Below are 15,213 nucleotides of genomic sequence, written 5' to 3' on the forward strand. Positions count from 1 at the left end.
TGTTCTTCTTTGTCCATTCATTTATTGATGGATGCTTCAGTTGCTTCCATATCTTGGCTATTGTAAATAATGCTCTAATAAAGCATAAATCTTTTTGAATTAAAAAAAGAAAACATCAAAAAGTAAACAAGGTTCCATTAACAATCCAAATGCTAAATGAAACTTTTTTAATACTAGAAAGCTAGGAACTTGCTATTTGTTATAGAATCATTGTTAGAGAACCTCACCACTTTATTTTGGAGGCATCTTTTGATTGATTCTGTCATGGATTCATACATCTGGGTGTCCTTTCCTCTCTCTCCTCTCAGGCAGGAGAGAACTTAAAAGAGGCTGAAGGGATAGTCACTGAAGAGTTTAGCTTTCCAAAAGTTTGACCTGATGGTTTGTGACCAAGTTGAGGCATCTTCACTCTGTAGCGGAGGCAGCTACGTGAGTCTGAGGTCAACAAATGCTGCGTTGCTGTAGCTACCCAAAGAATTTTGGATGAGGTCTCTGAACTTTGATGGGAATATAATAACAAAGACCCACCCACCCAAAGCCCATTGCCTTTTGCTGAGCGAAGTCTTGCCAGCCGTCGAGTACAGAGGCTTTACCCCAGCTGGGAACCCGATAAGGAGTAAGGCCTAAGAATCTGGGCTTCCCAGGATGTGTGGGAAACTGCGTATCAGGCCACAGTGTTCCAGCTCCGACACTCGGACAGAGCCTGGGCACTCCCTTGGTCACAGCCCTGGGAGGCTCCGCGAGGCGCGGAGATTCAGCCAGAGCCTTGTCTCAGCAGCTGCTGAGGGGCCCGTGCCTTGAAGGTGAGGGGCCCGTGCCTCACCTTGAAGTGCTTTCTGTTCAGTCCTCACCTTCGAAGGGGCCCCACAGCAGTGAAAAACAATGAAAACCAGCCACGCCCATGGAAATTCCTGTCAGGGAAAAAAGGCAGGAGTGGGATCAAAGCCTCTTGTAACCCAAGAATTCCTCAGCAGCTTGAGTCCCTTAATAATTATGGTTTGGAGATGTGCCAGAAAGCAAAACCACTTAACATGCCATATTTAACAATGAACAGTTTTCTATGTTCATAATAGTCACTGTGCAGAGCAAATAGGCACCTTGAACAAAGGGTTGGATATTTATATGTGTTTATAAAATAACCCCCTCTACCTTAAACCAAAGTGTGTCTGCAACGAAGAATGGAGCACTTGCCTCCACATTGGTACCTGTTTTATGAGCAAGTTAGAGAAAAGCTGCATACCTTGCCCACATCCCCACATCCCTGCATTTAAAGCAAACAAAACCTATGCTTAACCCAGAATTTTCCAAACTTATTTAATAGCCAAATCTCTTTTTCCCCCTTTGGTTGGTTTTGGGGTTTGGAGTTTTTTGTTTTGTTTTAAATGTCTACTAACATTCTAAAAAGCCAGTGTCCCAAGGGAAACTTTTTGGGAAATGATGGCCAAGGAAGGTAGGAAGCAAGGATTTAGATGGGTGGGAGGATGGCGAAAGCAAGTCCCAAGCCCTGAGGGGTGATGAGGGTGATTGCTGAATCCCAAGGCTGTTCATCAGTTTGGAGAACAGCCCACCCCCCTGGAACCCTGTTTCTCTGTGTCAATGTTCAGTTGGTTGTTTATTCAAAAAGACATTTGCCATTGGGGGAAATTGGAGAAGCATGGCTGCTTGGAGGAAAGTCACTAGAACTGAACCTTAAAGGATGGGTATAACTTCAGTGAGGAAATAAGGGGAGCATATTCCAGAAAGACAAGGATGGCCAAGTGTGAGGCCTGTTCAGTAAAGGAGTAAAGGAGTATGGTACAAACCTCAAGAACATGAGGAGAGAGGGGTGAGATGAAGTGGGGATCAAGCAGGACTTCTTTCACATGCAAAGGACAGAAAGTCTAACCCAACCCACTTCAGCACAGAAGGGCATATTGGGGCATGTAACTGAGAATTCTGGAGCGAGGGCTGGCTTCAGACAGGGCATAGTTCAAGGGCTCAGTGTCCCAAGGACCTGGCTTCTTGCCATTTCTCCTCTCTGCTCTGAGGCTGGTTCTGTTTTCAGATAGGCTCTCACTTCCTTTGGAGTTAGAGGTGGTTGCAGTAGCTCTAGCTTTTACGTCTTTGTTCATTCAAGGCCTATGTCAGTAAAGTCCCTTTACTTTTAAATGCTTTTTTAATAGCTGCAGTTGGGTTCCAGGCCCATCTTGGAACTAATCTCAGAGGCAGGAAACATGATGCCCTGATTGGCTTAGAGCTGGGGCAAGTGCCCAGGTCTGGAGTTGGGGTAGGGTTAGCCCCTCCCAAACCAGACCAACTAGAAGGTATGGAGGGGCTGGCTCTCTAGGGGGAGATTGGAGTACAGCAATCCAGAGAAGGTGAATGGAAGCTAGGCCACAAAAGCAACAGAAGTCCACTAAAACCTGGAGTGCCGGGCGAAAGAGTCTGGATATCATTTGCACCAGAGAATCAGTAAAGATTTTTGAACAAACAAGTAACATGATCAGAGCTACGCATTAAGATTAATTCAGCTACAGCTTAATAGCTGCCATGTGCTTGGTACATGGTAGGGGCTGGATAAATATATATTGAATGAGAGAGAGAAATGGGTGGATTGAGAGTGGGGAGAGAGAGCAATTAAAGGGAGCATTTAGGAGGCTTTTGTAACCATTTGGGAGGGGAGCTACCCAAGGAAGTAAAAAAGACCTGTCAAGAAAGCCAAGGGGCCCATTGTCAGGAAGCCCGCATACAGAGACATTGTCAAGAGGACCGGGTTGGTCAGCCATGCCAGCCTCTGTTGGAAGGTCAGGTTAAGGAGGGTAAGGATTGAGAAAATGTCATAGGTGAGAGTTCAGAGAGAAGGTGCAGTAGTGAGAGGTCATAAGCCAACTTCAAGGAGTTTAGAAGTAAGTAGGAGGCTGCACTGTAATGTCCATCTGCCTTCACATCCTCCCCACTTCAAACTCAGCAAAAATAATGCTCCTTCACCTCCACACATTCTTCACACAGCACCTTACGCCATCTCAATGACTAATCCAGCCACAATGGCCTTTTCTCCCATGTGTCTTTAGGTTCCCCTCCTTCCCCTCTGGGGCTCTATCTCATATAAATATTGACATAACTCCCTTGTCCTAAAAACTACATTTCCTAGATGCTGCCCTGCCTTTAAGCTAATGTTTCAAAAGAATCATTAGAGAAATTTTGGAGCTGGGGAGGACAGAAGTTTGAGCTTACATGGAATGTCCTTTGTAGAAGACAAGATTATCTATAAGAATGAGTGGTCAGGGAGTAGGATATAGGGTCAGGGAGAAGGTTGGAACAGTTTATATCGGGGTTCAGTTAGAAGTCACCAAAAAAATGAATGAAAGATTTTTTTCCCTGGGTGGAGGGGAATTTTTGCCCCCTAGGGGGAAGTGAGAGGCCCGTTGGGATTAAGTAGCATGAATTTAGAGAGAGCCTAATCAGTATACTGCCTTTCTTCATCAGGAATCAAAGTGAAGCAGTAGCCTGGATTTGAGAGGTGGTTATGTATGAAGCACTGGGAGCACGTCAAGTTGACAAGCGCACTGGGGACTAGAAAGAGCATCACAGAGACAGTGAGTCCAGGATATGTACAGAGAGGCAAATAATGGCTTGTGAGAAGGGACAGGGTCAAGAATAGGGTCAGGATTTAGGGTGATATGGTTGTTTCAGTGGAAGAAGCAGACAGGTAAACAGTTATGTTAGGGCTTTAGAGAGGCCATGTGATGGTGGAACCATAGTATATGTACTATGTGGCTTAAATCCCATATTCTAACCTGTGTCTCTGCTTATCTCATTTATAAAATGGCACTCATACAACCTTCAAAAGGGCATTGTAACTGATACATATGAAGGACTTGTGATAGTGCTTGCACATAAGTGCTCGATAAATGTTAGAAGTGGTGATGTTCATTTTTAAAATAACGGAAAAGCTTAGAATTTGAGATCTTGAAGTTGAAACAGTCCTAAGTAATGACATCCTGATTATTGGGAGTAGAGTGAGCTTGGAGATGCAGTACTGGAATTGAGGCAGTAGAAGACTGGTGACACCAAATACTGGGAGGGACGTCTTTATGAATGTAGAGGTCCCCAGTCGGGTGGAAGTGATGCATCCCTGAGCAAGGCTGGGTCTCTAGCTAAAGATAACAGGAATGGGAGGTGGTTAGTATGGACTTGGAAAGAAAAGGGGTTGTTGAGTGAGAAGGGGGAGAGGGTTGTCTAGAAGTGGCAGAAGGAGTATGCAGATCTGTCCGGGAGAGAGACCGAAGGGAAGAAGGGACAGCCTCTACTGGAAAGCTAGGAGCATGGCAGCTTCTGCCAGGAGGAAGAAACACGGAAAGGATGAAAAAGTTGGAGAACTCACTCACAGTAAAACATGTTTTGATTGAGAAGAGCTGCCTTTAATAATAGCGTTTAAGAAAAACCATTCTCCAAGCCTGGGGGCAAGTCTGAGTAAGTCATGAGGATAGGGGAGGAAGCAGAATGGAGGTTTTAGAGAAGATTCCTGAGGAAGCCCGCAGAAGGAGGCTCTGTTTCCTCACCTTGATAAGATGTGTGACATGAGACAGGCTGGCTCAGGACTGTGCACTGGTGCTGGGCATGCCCCAGCGGGACGCCACTCCCTGCTGGCCTGCCCACACCCCCTCCTCTGGGGGACACACAGTGCATTTCCCAGGTCATTGTCACTGGGCGCTCCTGCAGACAGAGGGACTGGAAGAACTGGGGTTGAGGGCTTCTGCTTTTAGAAAATGACAAATAGCTTTGCAGGAAAGGAGACCGGACACCAGAAGCTTCGTGGCTGTCTTCTCTTCCAAAAGCACTGCTCTGTAATGTAATTGCATTTGGACATTTTTCTTGCATGACGTCAGGGAATAACCTTCCTTGAAAGCTTTCATGAAAAAGCACATCTATAAAACAGACTCAGGCAATGAAATGGAAACCAGACGCGTTGGTCTGTGTAATTCGGGTAAAGGGATTTCTCCTTACAGTTTTGTGATCTGCTCTCTGCATGAAACTCCATTTCTGGGATCCACTTACATAGGAGGTCTTACCTTGCAGGTGCTTTCAGACATAAAATGTCTTGCTTTATTGCCAAATGTGCAAGAAAGCAAGTGTTCCCTCCTTGGTGACTCAGCCCACCCTCCCAGGCTTGCAGCCTTTCCAGTCCTCCAGGTCCTAAACCTCCTGTTCTCGTGTGTGCCCAGCCACAGCAGTGGGAAGGAGGGAGAGCCCCATGCACCCCTTGGTTACTACCCATGTACGCCTTCAGCTCTTCTCCCCTCGGAGCCCTGCTCACTCTTAGGCTGCTGTGTCCTGGGGTGTGATGCTCATTGAAGAGGCCCTTTCTTACCCATCCCCATTTCTTTAAAGCTGCCGGGGCACAGAATTGAATTACCCGTTGCTCTTGGCACACTCTCTGGCTCCATCCCCAAGGAGGTCCTTTCTTTTTTGTATTTTTATTTTACATTGAGGTAAAATTCATATAACATCAAATTATTCATTTTAAAGCATGTAATTCAGTGGCATTTAGTACATTCATAATATTGTGCAACTATAACCAATAGCTGGTTCCAGAGCATTCTCATCACTCCACAAAAAAACCCTGTATCCATTAAGCAGCCGCTCCCTATCCTCCCCACGCCTCACAGCCCCTGGCAACCACCAGTCTGTTTTCTGTCCCTATGAATTTTCCTATTCTGGGCATTTCATGTAAGTGGAATCATGTAATATATGACCTTTTGTGCCTGGCTTTTTTCACTAGGCCTAATGTTTACAAGGTTCATCCAGGTTGTAGCATGTATAAGTACTTCTTTTTTTTTTTTTTTTTAGTGACTGAATAATATTCTATTGTATGGATCTGCCTTATTTGGTTTGTCCACCTTTTGCTATTGTGAAGAGTACTGCTGTAAACATGCATGTACAAGTTGTTTGATACCTCTGGGTATATGCCTAGGAGTGGAATTGCTCGATTATATGGCTCGATTATTCTGTGTTTAACTTTCTGTGAAACTATATGCCCTTTCTTCATGGACATTCTCCTAAGTCTGCTCTGACAAGAAACAGTAGGCGTATACCAACCCTCCCAGACATGATGACCTCACTCTGCTAGATCAGAAAGCAACCCAAGGCATAGGGCTGAGGAACCAGGAGGCTCCCCAGAAGGGAATGAGGTCGCTGAAGAGATGCTGGTAACCAAAAGAAACAGTCTGGGTAGGAGTGGAGAGGGAATAGGGTGCTGAGAGGATTTGGGGCCACTAGAAAAGATTGGGCTAAGATGGTAAGAATTTATTGAGAAAGGAACTCAATTGCACAGAATAAAGAAACATGTGGACCTAACCACCCATGGCTGGTCCAGCCAAGTCACTAGTGAGGGAGGAGTGTAAATAAGCCAGGGACTTGTTTATGGCCCTAACAGTGGGGGCAGGGGAGCCTTTCTGCTGCGGAGCATTCGGGCTTTGAGGAGCCACTGAAGGCTTTTAACAGGAGGCTTTAGAAAGATCACCCTGACCAGGGTAGAGGGTGGCTAGGAGGCAAGAAAGACAAGACTGGGAGCAAAAGGGGCTGGTTAGAAGGTTACCTTTGATCTTAAAGGGGGACCAGTGAGGACGGACCCAGGAGTGGCAGTGGGGATGAAGAGGCCAGGCACAGTGACCAGGACGGCTAACTGTGGGTGCAGAGGTCAGAGGTAAGGACGAGATACCACCGAGAAGAGGTTCAGAGAGATCCAGGGGGCCCCAGAGCAGTGCGCACACCACCAGAGATGCACAGTGAGAGGCGCTGAGTTTTGGCACATGGTGGTTGTGGAAGCAGGCCAGACTGCTCCTTCTGAGTGAGGACTAAATCCAGAAATTCTGTGTAACTACAAATTTTTAATGTGAATTACACTAACATTGATTTTCATCAAGAAATTATTTTCTAGTATGACTCCATCAAGCCAATTTAAGTCCTTGACCAATTTTCTGTAGAGCAGTTAAACCATTCTGATTTTCTCCCTTCTTAAGTATCAACTCTTCTACTGTAGATTTAAGAATGAAGATTTTTGGTCAAAAACTTGAGTCAAGAAGAGCTTTATCAAACCTGGTTTTAGACTTTGTCACTTTTATGTGTGTTTCCACTAAGTCACGTACTCCCCCTGCTTGTTTGTTATTTGCAGGTTTCCCTGTTACTAGCAGAAGGACTTTTTTAGTCACTTATTGTGAATTTCATCATGTGCAGTTTAGCCATTGTCAGTTTAGTTGTATGTTGATTATTTTTACCACCAACATTCATGGCAGATCAAAACATTCTCAAGGTCAAAAACAGCCTGCTTCCTCCCAGAGCTACTCTTTCTCCTATTGCCTCCCCCTACCCTGCCCACAAAAGGCTGGTACTAAAAGGAAAGGAGCTTTTCTGGGCAATGGACTCCAGAGTCTCAGAATCCTTAACTTAAAGCAATCCTGCAACAGCTTCATCTTTTCTCCTTTTCATTTGGCTAGAAACCCAGAGCCTCGCTGCCCTATATTCTCCTACTCATTATCTCTTCCTTGGCTTGGTCCAGAAGAGAGGTTTCCTGGGGCCTCTCCCTTCCCCACCTCTGGCTTCTCCAGCCTCAGCCACACTGCTTCCATCAGCCCAGGCTACAGCATGACAGCAGGCATCTCAGGCCTTTGGGAGGAGGGGGGTGCTTCCAGGGAGACTGTTGGCCACAAGGGAGATAGGAAAAGCCTTGGGAAATCTGGAAGTGGGCGTAGTGTCAAGATATAAAATTCCTAGAAACTTTGAAATCACAGACACTTAATATTTTTGGCACTGCTGATAAACCTTAAAATCATTTTCTGAGTTTAGGAATCATTTCTGCCTTGATTTGCTTATTGTATTACTATGGACTATTTTTGTTCTGTTTAGATCTGTAAAAGGGGGTACCTGTAAGGGAGCTTTCTGAATTCTGGATAAGGCTGGGAAATGGTAGTGGTAAGTAAAGCCGTCAGGAGAGAAAAATTATCTTTCTGAATGTTTCTGATTTTAAATTTCTAGTTTTGGTTGTGCTTCAGGACTGTCTGCATCCAGTATCTTACATATCCCACCAGAGTGCTGGGGTTGCTGGGCAGCCAGCTCTGTGCTATGTGTCCCATGCCTAGACTGGATGTATCTGTAGGCGAGTTCTGGCCCTTGGCTAGCACAGTGTCTTGTGTTCATGATAGCTTTGCTGAAATGAGCCAGTCATTTGGTTTCTTCCTCTCTGCCACGTGAATAAGCTGAAAGGGTTGAGGATGGGACTGGTAGAGCAGGGAGGAGTATGAAGGTGGTGGCATTGAGGGTCCGAGAAGCATCAGGAAGAACTCAGAAGGAGCTAGTCAGTCTTCAGAGCTCAGGCTGAGAAGAAATTCCTTGCAAGAGAAAGAACTTCCAGTAGTGAAATAAACTAAAGAAAACTGGAGTGACCTCATGGAAAGGGAAAAGAAAAATTGCAAGATCCAAGCTGGTCACTAAAGAATGTGGTATGTGTCTGCAGAGCTGTTGAACTCTGCCCAGGCAGAGGACAAGGAGGCTGATGGAAAAAGGGGATCTTAAGTTGCCCAGCACCTCCTCTGAAGAGGGCTTCTCAGTCTGTCGGTATCCTCACTATACCCTCCTCCGTCAAAGGCTCTCCTGCCTGTCCTCACTGTCTAATTGGACCAGTCAGGAAGATGGGGGGAAGAGTCAGACTGCCCCTTCCAGGAGGGGTGCTTTGGGGTGAGTCACCACACAGAAAAGAATAAAAGCACACGGCTCTTACCTTCCACAAGAGGCAGAGGTGATTGAACAGTTTGGGAGGCTCTGCAGAGTGGTATCACCAAGGAGCAGGCAGAATGCAGGGTCGGTACTGGAGAGGGCGGGGCTTGCCCGGGAGGAGGGGCTGGCTTTGCCTCTTGCACAGAAAGGCCTGACCCTGTTGAGGCCAAAGGAATGCTCGCTGAATGAAGGAATGCCAAGTTTGGGGCAGACACTAGTACCGAGAGCATCTCTGGCCTAGACCCTGCTCCTTCATACCCTGAGGCCCCTTTACACATCAAGGCTCCAGGGACAGACCTTCATTATTCTGCCCTGGAACAGCCACGGCAAAGCTCACATCTGCCTTCCTCTTTCCCCCTGAGCTCAGGAGGTAGCCACAAGAAACAAGACAGCGAGGTGCACACAAAACTGAGTCTAACTGCAAAGCCCAGAAAGGTTTAGAGGCTGGGAGGTGCCCTTCCCCTCCTGCCCTAGGGGCTGAAAGCCCCTCTGAAAACCAGGTCATTTTCACAGGCCTTGTTGCCTTGGGGTGTTATTTGTTTGAATACATTCTTTATTCTTTGGTATGGTTGGAAGTGAACAAGTGCGAGTATTTTTATAAGCTTTGAGCTGAATGTACTATTAACGAGCTATAATTTAATTTAACCCCTTTTCAGTGATGTGTGTCCCTACTGAATAAGAAGTGCACGCTTTTAACTCTTATGAAATGCTTATTTGTTTTCATTCATGCTGGATGTATCCATTTTAAAATCAAGGGGAGAAAAAATACATATATGTATATACACCCAGTAATTTGAGGTGGTTGTGCATATCTTTAATTACAGGGATTTTTTTACTTTAAAAATAAAAGCTTTTTTTTACATCTGTTTACAGGAAATGTTTACATCTGTCATATGATTGCATCTGTGGGAGCTGGGGCTACAGGCAAATTTGGGAAGCCAGGCCATTTGTTCCATATTAAAATAGCTAAAAAATTAAGAAAAAGCAAATGACTAATATTTGAAAGGTTTTTGCCCAAGTACTTTTAGAATTTCAAATGATGGTGCCTTAATCCTTTCCCTTCAGACCTGGGAATTGTTTCCACCTTCAGACAGAAAGGGAAAGCTCTGTAGCATGCTGTTCATCTCAAGTGGCTGCTTCTCATCTGTGGCCACCTCTCTATGCAGAAAGCTGGGGAGGAGGGGGTAAGCTAGGGAGCCCCCTTCCAGGAAAAAAGGAGCTGAGGAGATGAGCTCCTACTCCTCTGCCTAGAATGGAAACCTAGGCCTCTATTTCCCAATAAACAGTGAACTGAGTTCCATCCACCTACTAGACTATTGACTTTAAGAGACTTCACTGAAGGGACTGTTCATGGTTGTGCAGGGCTCTGGGTAGGGGTAAGGCAGGGCTCAGCCTCAGCTCTGTTGACATTTTGGGGAGGGGGGCCGTCCTGTGCATGTAGGATGTTTAGCAGCATCCCTGGCCTCTACCTACTACATGCCCATAGCACCACCTCTGAACTGTGACAACCAAAAATGTCCCCACACATTGACAAATGTTCCCTACAGGGCAACGTCGTCACTGGTTGAGGTTGAGAACCACTAGATGAAGGGAAGCCATAAGTGAGGTTGAGGCACCCAGGGACTAGCAAGGGGAGGAAGCTGTTACCTCCCCACAGCTGAGAGCAGAGGGAATGGGGCTCCCCAAACCTGGAGAGAGCTGAAGGGAGGATGCAGCCACCACCAGAGCTGTGGTGACTTGCAGGGGAGGGTGCAGGAAAGAAAAAAATCAACATTTCTTTCTTCCTACCCTCATAAATCTTGGTGTTTCCTTCCCATTGGATGAATCCAGCTAGAAGCCAGGTGGCAAGGTGTCCATAGAGGTCACTCCTGGAGCACTGAGCAGGCTGGAGGAGAACAAAGAATGGCTCTGGCAGGGGCAAATAGAAAATAATCAGTCTATTCATCCACCCATCTGTTCATTCAGCATTTATAGGCAGCTTAGCAAAGTGGTCAGGAATACAGGCTGTGCAGTCAGACAAGCCTGGGTTTGTATCTGGCCCTACCACTTACAACCTGTGTGATCTTGAATGAGTTACTTCTCTAAACCTCAATAAACTTGAATGTAAAATGGCAACAATAATTCTGTCTATATATGTGATCCAATTTTGGCAGTCTTGGAGTTTTGGGGAATCTTGTCTTGGGGAAAGACAAGTCCTAAGTAAATTGCTTAGTACAGGACTCTAATCAAGGACCAAGTGGGTGTTATCTGCTGTGTGCCCAGTGCCATTTTATGGATGATCCTGGGAAAAGCAAAGACGTGGGGTTCAGCCATGGGATGCCCTCCCCCACTAGCTGTGAACACACTGTGCTATGCAGATATGAGCAGAGAAAGGTCACAGTGGGCTGGAGAAGTTGGGTCCTGAGGGGTGAATAGGCCTGACCTAAGTCAAATAGAGGAAGAAGACCTATCAGAGATGGGGAATGGTGAGCAAACCAAAGCCATGAGAGCTGGAGGGACAGGGAGACCCAGAGAGCAGTGGGAGAGACTGTGGGGAGGCGAGCTTTGGTCCAGTGTTCTCATCTGTGAAGGTAAGGGGCTGGCTTGGGACCATCTGCCTTCTTCAGTTTGGTGTGTAGGAGCCATAAACTCGCATGCCTACAGGGGTGAGGTGGGAGGCAGCAGGGTGGTCCCAGCCTGGACGCACCACCTCCTCTAGAGCATGGCCACTGCGCAGTTCCAGGCAGTTGTTAAAACATTAAAATGCAGACCTAGAGACACCAGGTTCTAATTTTCTGATGGATCTTCAAAGGATTCTAGATACTTGGATTTTTATGAGAAATCTCCTGATTTTTAGAAAACCACATGAGCTCTACCAAACTTGAGTGAAGGCCAAAGAGTCCATTTGCACCCTTGTGAAGATGCTTCTGATGCGCCCCTTGGGGCCTTAGAACCTCTGAGCTGTGTGTGCCTGATTGGATCTGCCTCCTTGTATACTGTCTTTTACACAATGGTTTCCAGAGCTTAAAAAAGAAAACAAGAAGTCAGAGAAAGAGGCGTCCACCTGGGCCAGGTGAAGTCTGAGTTCCCCTCCAGATTGGACACCTTGGCCAGGTTGCCAGTTGGGAGAGGGGCACTGGGTGAGAGCAGTGAGTGGGAGGTGGTATTCTCAGGGCCTCATGCGCCCATGGCCGGCTGTGGCCCTGTGCGTACTGGGGCTGCCCTTGGGAACACTGGCAGGCACATTTGGTTCTTCTTTGATGACATTCTTAAAATATTCAGATAAAGAACAGAGACTAATACCCTTGTTCCCCAATCCAGGCTTCAAAGCCGAAGGTGCCACCCCTTCCCATTCCTTAGAACATTGACCTTCCTCTGGCATTTGTCTCAGATAGGGGTCACCTGGGGGCTCTGTTTAGTGGTCAGGGCCAAGCTGATGCCCTTTTATAGCAGAGCCATGAAGTCCTCTATCTCATTACCGTGCCTGGAAATCCCACCTCTGAGCCGTAGCTCTGATGGCCCTAAAGAGCAGAGCCCTGAGCTCTAGGGGTAGAGGGTCAGGACGGAGGCAGGGCACACAGGGGCTGATGGCAGAGTCAGCCGCTGAACCAGGCTTCTCGGTTCCACACTTGTTTCTCATGACTAATTAAAATACAGGCCCTTGCCCTGCTGAGGGGGAAGTAAAGAAGTCCTTGGAAAAGACTGGAAATAATAACATCTGGAAACAGTCTAGTGAAACCTTAAAATATTTTCACTCAGAAGAAAGGCACAGAAATACTCAAACACTGGCTTTGCCTCCCAGGGCTTGTTCCAGCCCATCTGCCCTTCCAGCCTCACCTCCAGTTCCTCTCAAAAATGTCCCTCTTCCCGGGCAGGTCTAATCATCCAGCTCCTTCCTTCTGTCCCACCGCCACCAGCCTCTTACCCTCTGCCTCCCACATTGTCCTTCCAAGAGGCTTTCCCTCCTGTCACTCCCTACATTTCTTTTTCCCTTTTCTGCTCTTTCATTTCTTGACCAGTGGTATTATTAGACCCCATCATACCCCATCTTGGGCTATTTCCTGACACTTCATATGTGTCAGCTTGCCTCTGATTAACCTATTTGTTCTCTGAGAGAGGGACTGGGATTTTCCTCATGTTTCTCACAGGCTCCCCACACAGCAGGTGACCAATAAATACTGTGAATAGATAAAAGCTTGAATTGATGGGTGAAAGGGTGGGAGTTGGTTAGATGGTGGGTTAAGGGTGTTTCCACAAATGCCTACAACAGGATTCTCCATGTTAGGCGCAGGGAACATTCAACGCATCACCATTTACTCAGCGTTTACTCTGCTTACTTGACCTCTCTTCGGAAGGAGATTTGACCAGTGGCCTTAGTCTACATACCTTAGAACCAGACTGTGCACTTTAAATCCATGATCTGAAAAGCTTTTCAAGATTGGCATCTGGAAAAAATTGACACTGGCATTTGCATTTTAAACAGTATAGTTAAAGATGACTTCAAGGCCTGCAACTTGCCTATCTACCTGCCTGGAAGTGACTGATCATTTCTCTTAGTTGGGGGGACACAGACTGGAACTGTGTGAAGCCTGGGTCTTCAGCGTCCAGCCCCAGGAAGGGCCTCTTCACAGTGGTGGCAAAGAAGGTGAGCATGGGGAGCAATGAGACTCCTGTGCTCAACACAAGGGTATCAATAAGAAGGATGTCTGATAGGCAGGCATCTGCCTTGGCAGAAGAGCCCTGATGCGGCTGAGGCAGCAAGAGGAGCCGGGACTGCAACAGCCCTGGAGCCTCTGGTTTGCCCCCCTCCCATCCCATCCATTCACAAGGAGCAAATGCACAGGATTAACTAGTTCTAAATGCTGATTTTTTGGTTCCAATTTAGTGAATGTCAATCCCCCTTGTGTAGGCGTCCCCCAGACATGACTGTACCAGCACACACCACCCATCTGAAGCCCAACCAAGAGGGCTCTAGTGTGTGTATCTCACTCTTGCTCAGCTGCATAGCCATGGAGAGGCAGAGTCCCAGAGATGATGATCTGGCCTCTCACCTGACATCTTCCCTCCCCTGACTCCTGCAACTCTCAGGACCCAGACCACTTTGCTGAGCACCTGAGGTCCTCATTGTCGCCTGAGTTTGGGCCTTTCCTTCCCACCCACACCACCAGCTTCTTGAGAGCAGGACATGTCAGCCACTTGCCTTGCCCTCCTACAGTACTTACCACATGGAAGACCCTCTCCACTACTTCCCGACTGTGGTGAAGGACCAGACAGGGTCCCAGCTCTTCCACAAAGCCTTCTTGGATGCTCCCCCTACACCCGCCACCTCCGGACCAGTCATCCACCTTCGCAGCATCCTCCAGCATCTGAGGCCTGGGCTCTAGGGCCAGCATGAGGGCTCTCCTGTTTGTCCAGGCTCCTCAGGTATTCCGTGAGCTCTTTCAATGCAGGCACCGTAGTCAGGCTTCCTTCCAGCAGTTGGCACTGAATTGGGCACCTAGCAGGCTTTTTTATGTAACAGTTTTACTGAGATACACTATATACCATACACACCATTTAAAGGGTACAATGTACTGGCTTTTCCTGTATTGATAGTTATGCAACCAGCAACACAATCAATTTTAGAACATTTTTGTCACTCCGAAGAGAAACCACATACTCTTTAGCATCCTTCATTCTCCCTGTATGAGTTTCCTGTGGCTGCTATAACAAAGTAACACCAACTTGACAGCAATTTTACTGTCTCACAGTTCTAGAAGCCAGAAGTCTGAAATTAAGGTGTCAGCAGGGCCACATGACCTCTGGAGGCTCTAGGAAAGAATCAGTTCCTGGCATCTTCCAGCCTCTGGAGCTGTCAGTCTTTAGCTTGAATCACTCCAATCTCTGCTTTTGTCTTCACATTACCTTCTCTGTGTGTCTTCTCCTGTGTGTGTTTGGCATCGAATATCGCTCTTTCTCTCTTACTAGGTCATCTGTGATGGCATTTAGGGTCTGTCCAGATCACCCAAGATTATTTCCTCATCAGAGTATCATTAACTTAATCACACCTGCAAAGACCCTGTTTCCAAGTAAGGTAACACAGGTTCCCAGGAATTGCCACAGATATGTCTTTGGGGAGCCATTTTTCAGCCTGCCTCACTTCCCGTGCTTCCTAGACCAGATATAATTCATATACCACAAAATTCACCAAATGAAAGTGTGCAAATATACAAGGCTTAGTATATTCAGAAGGTTGTGCAACCATGAGCACAATCTAATTCCAGAACATTTGCATCACCCCAAAAAGAGACCCTGTAATCTGTCAGGGAGATTGATTTCCAAACTCCCCATTATCTAATCCCTGTAAACCACTAATCTACTTTTAGTCTTTATGGTATGATTATTCCAGACATTGATGTAAGTGAATTATACAATATGTGGTCTTTTGTGTCTGGCTTCTTTTACTTAGCATAATGGTTTCAAGGTTCTTTTTTGTTATAGCAT

General features: G+C 46.6%; 1 protein-coding gene and 1 long non-coding RNA gene across 9 annotated transcripts in view; one reads left to right on the forward strand and one right to left on the reverse strand.

Annotated features, from left to right (window-relative positions):
- Positions 1-15,213, forward strand: part of THADA (THADA armadillo repeat containing) — a 362,728-nt gene that overhangs the window by 324,761 nt on the left and 22,754 nt on the right. The window lies entirely within an intron of this gene.
- LOC118932280 (uncharacterized) lies at positions 3-14,406 on the reverse strand. Of its 3 annotated transcripts, XR_005032692.2 has the most exons (5): positions 13,953-14,406; positions 13,117-13,175; positions 10,540-10,659; positions 824-911; positions 3-90 (listed from the first exon to the last, which is right to left on the reverse strand). It is a non-coding gene; the product is annotated as an uncharacterized LOC118932280 (long non-coding RNA). The 3 variants fall into 3 exon arrangements; XR_008995861.1 differs by lacking the exon at positions 13,117-13,175; XR_008995862.1 differs by lacking the exons at positions 13,117-13,175; positions 13,953-14,406 and having other exon boundaries at positions 8,756-12,115.

Source organism: Manis pentadactyla, chromosome 2, assembly GCF_030020395.1.
Source record: "Manis pentadactyla isolate mManPen7 chromosome 2, mManPen7.hap1, whole genome shotgun sequence".
NCBI lineage: Eukaryota > Metazoa > Chordata > Mammalia > Pholidota > Manidae > Manis > Manis pentadactyla.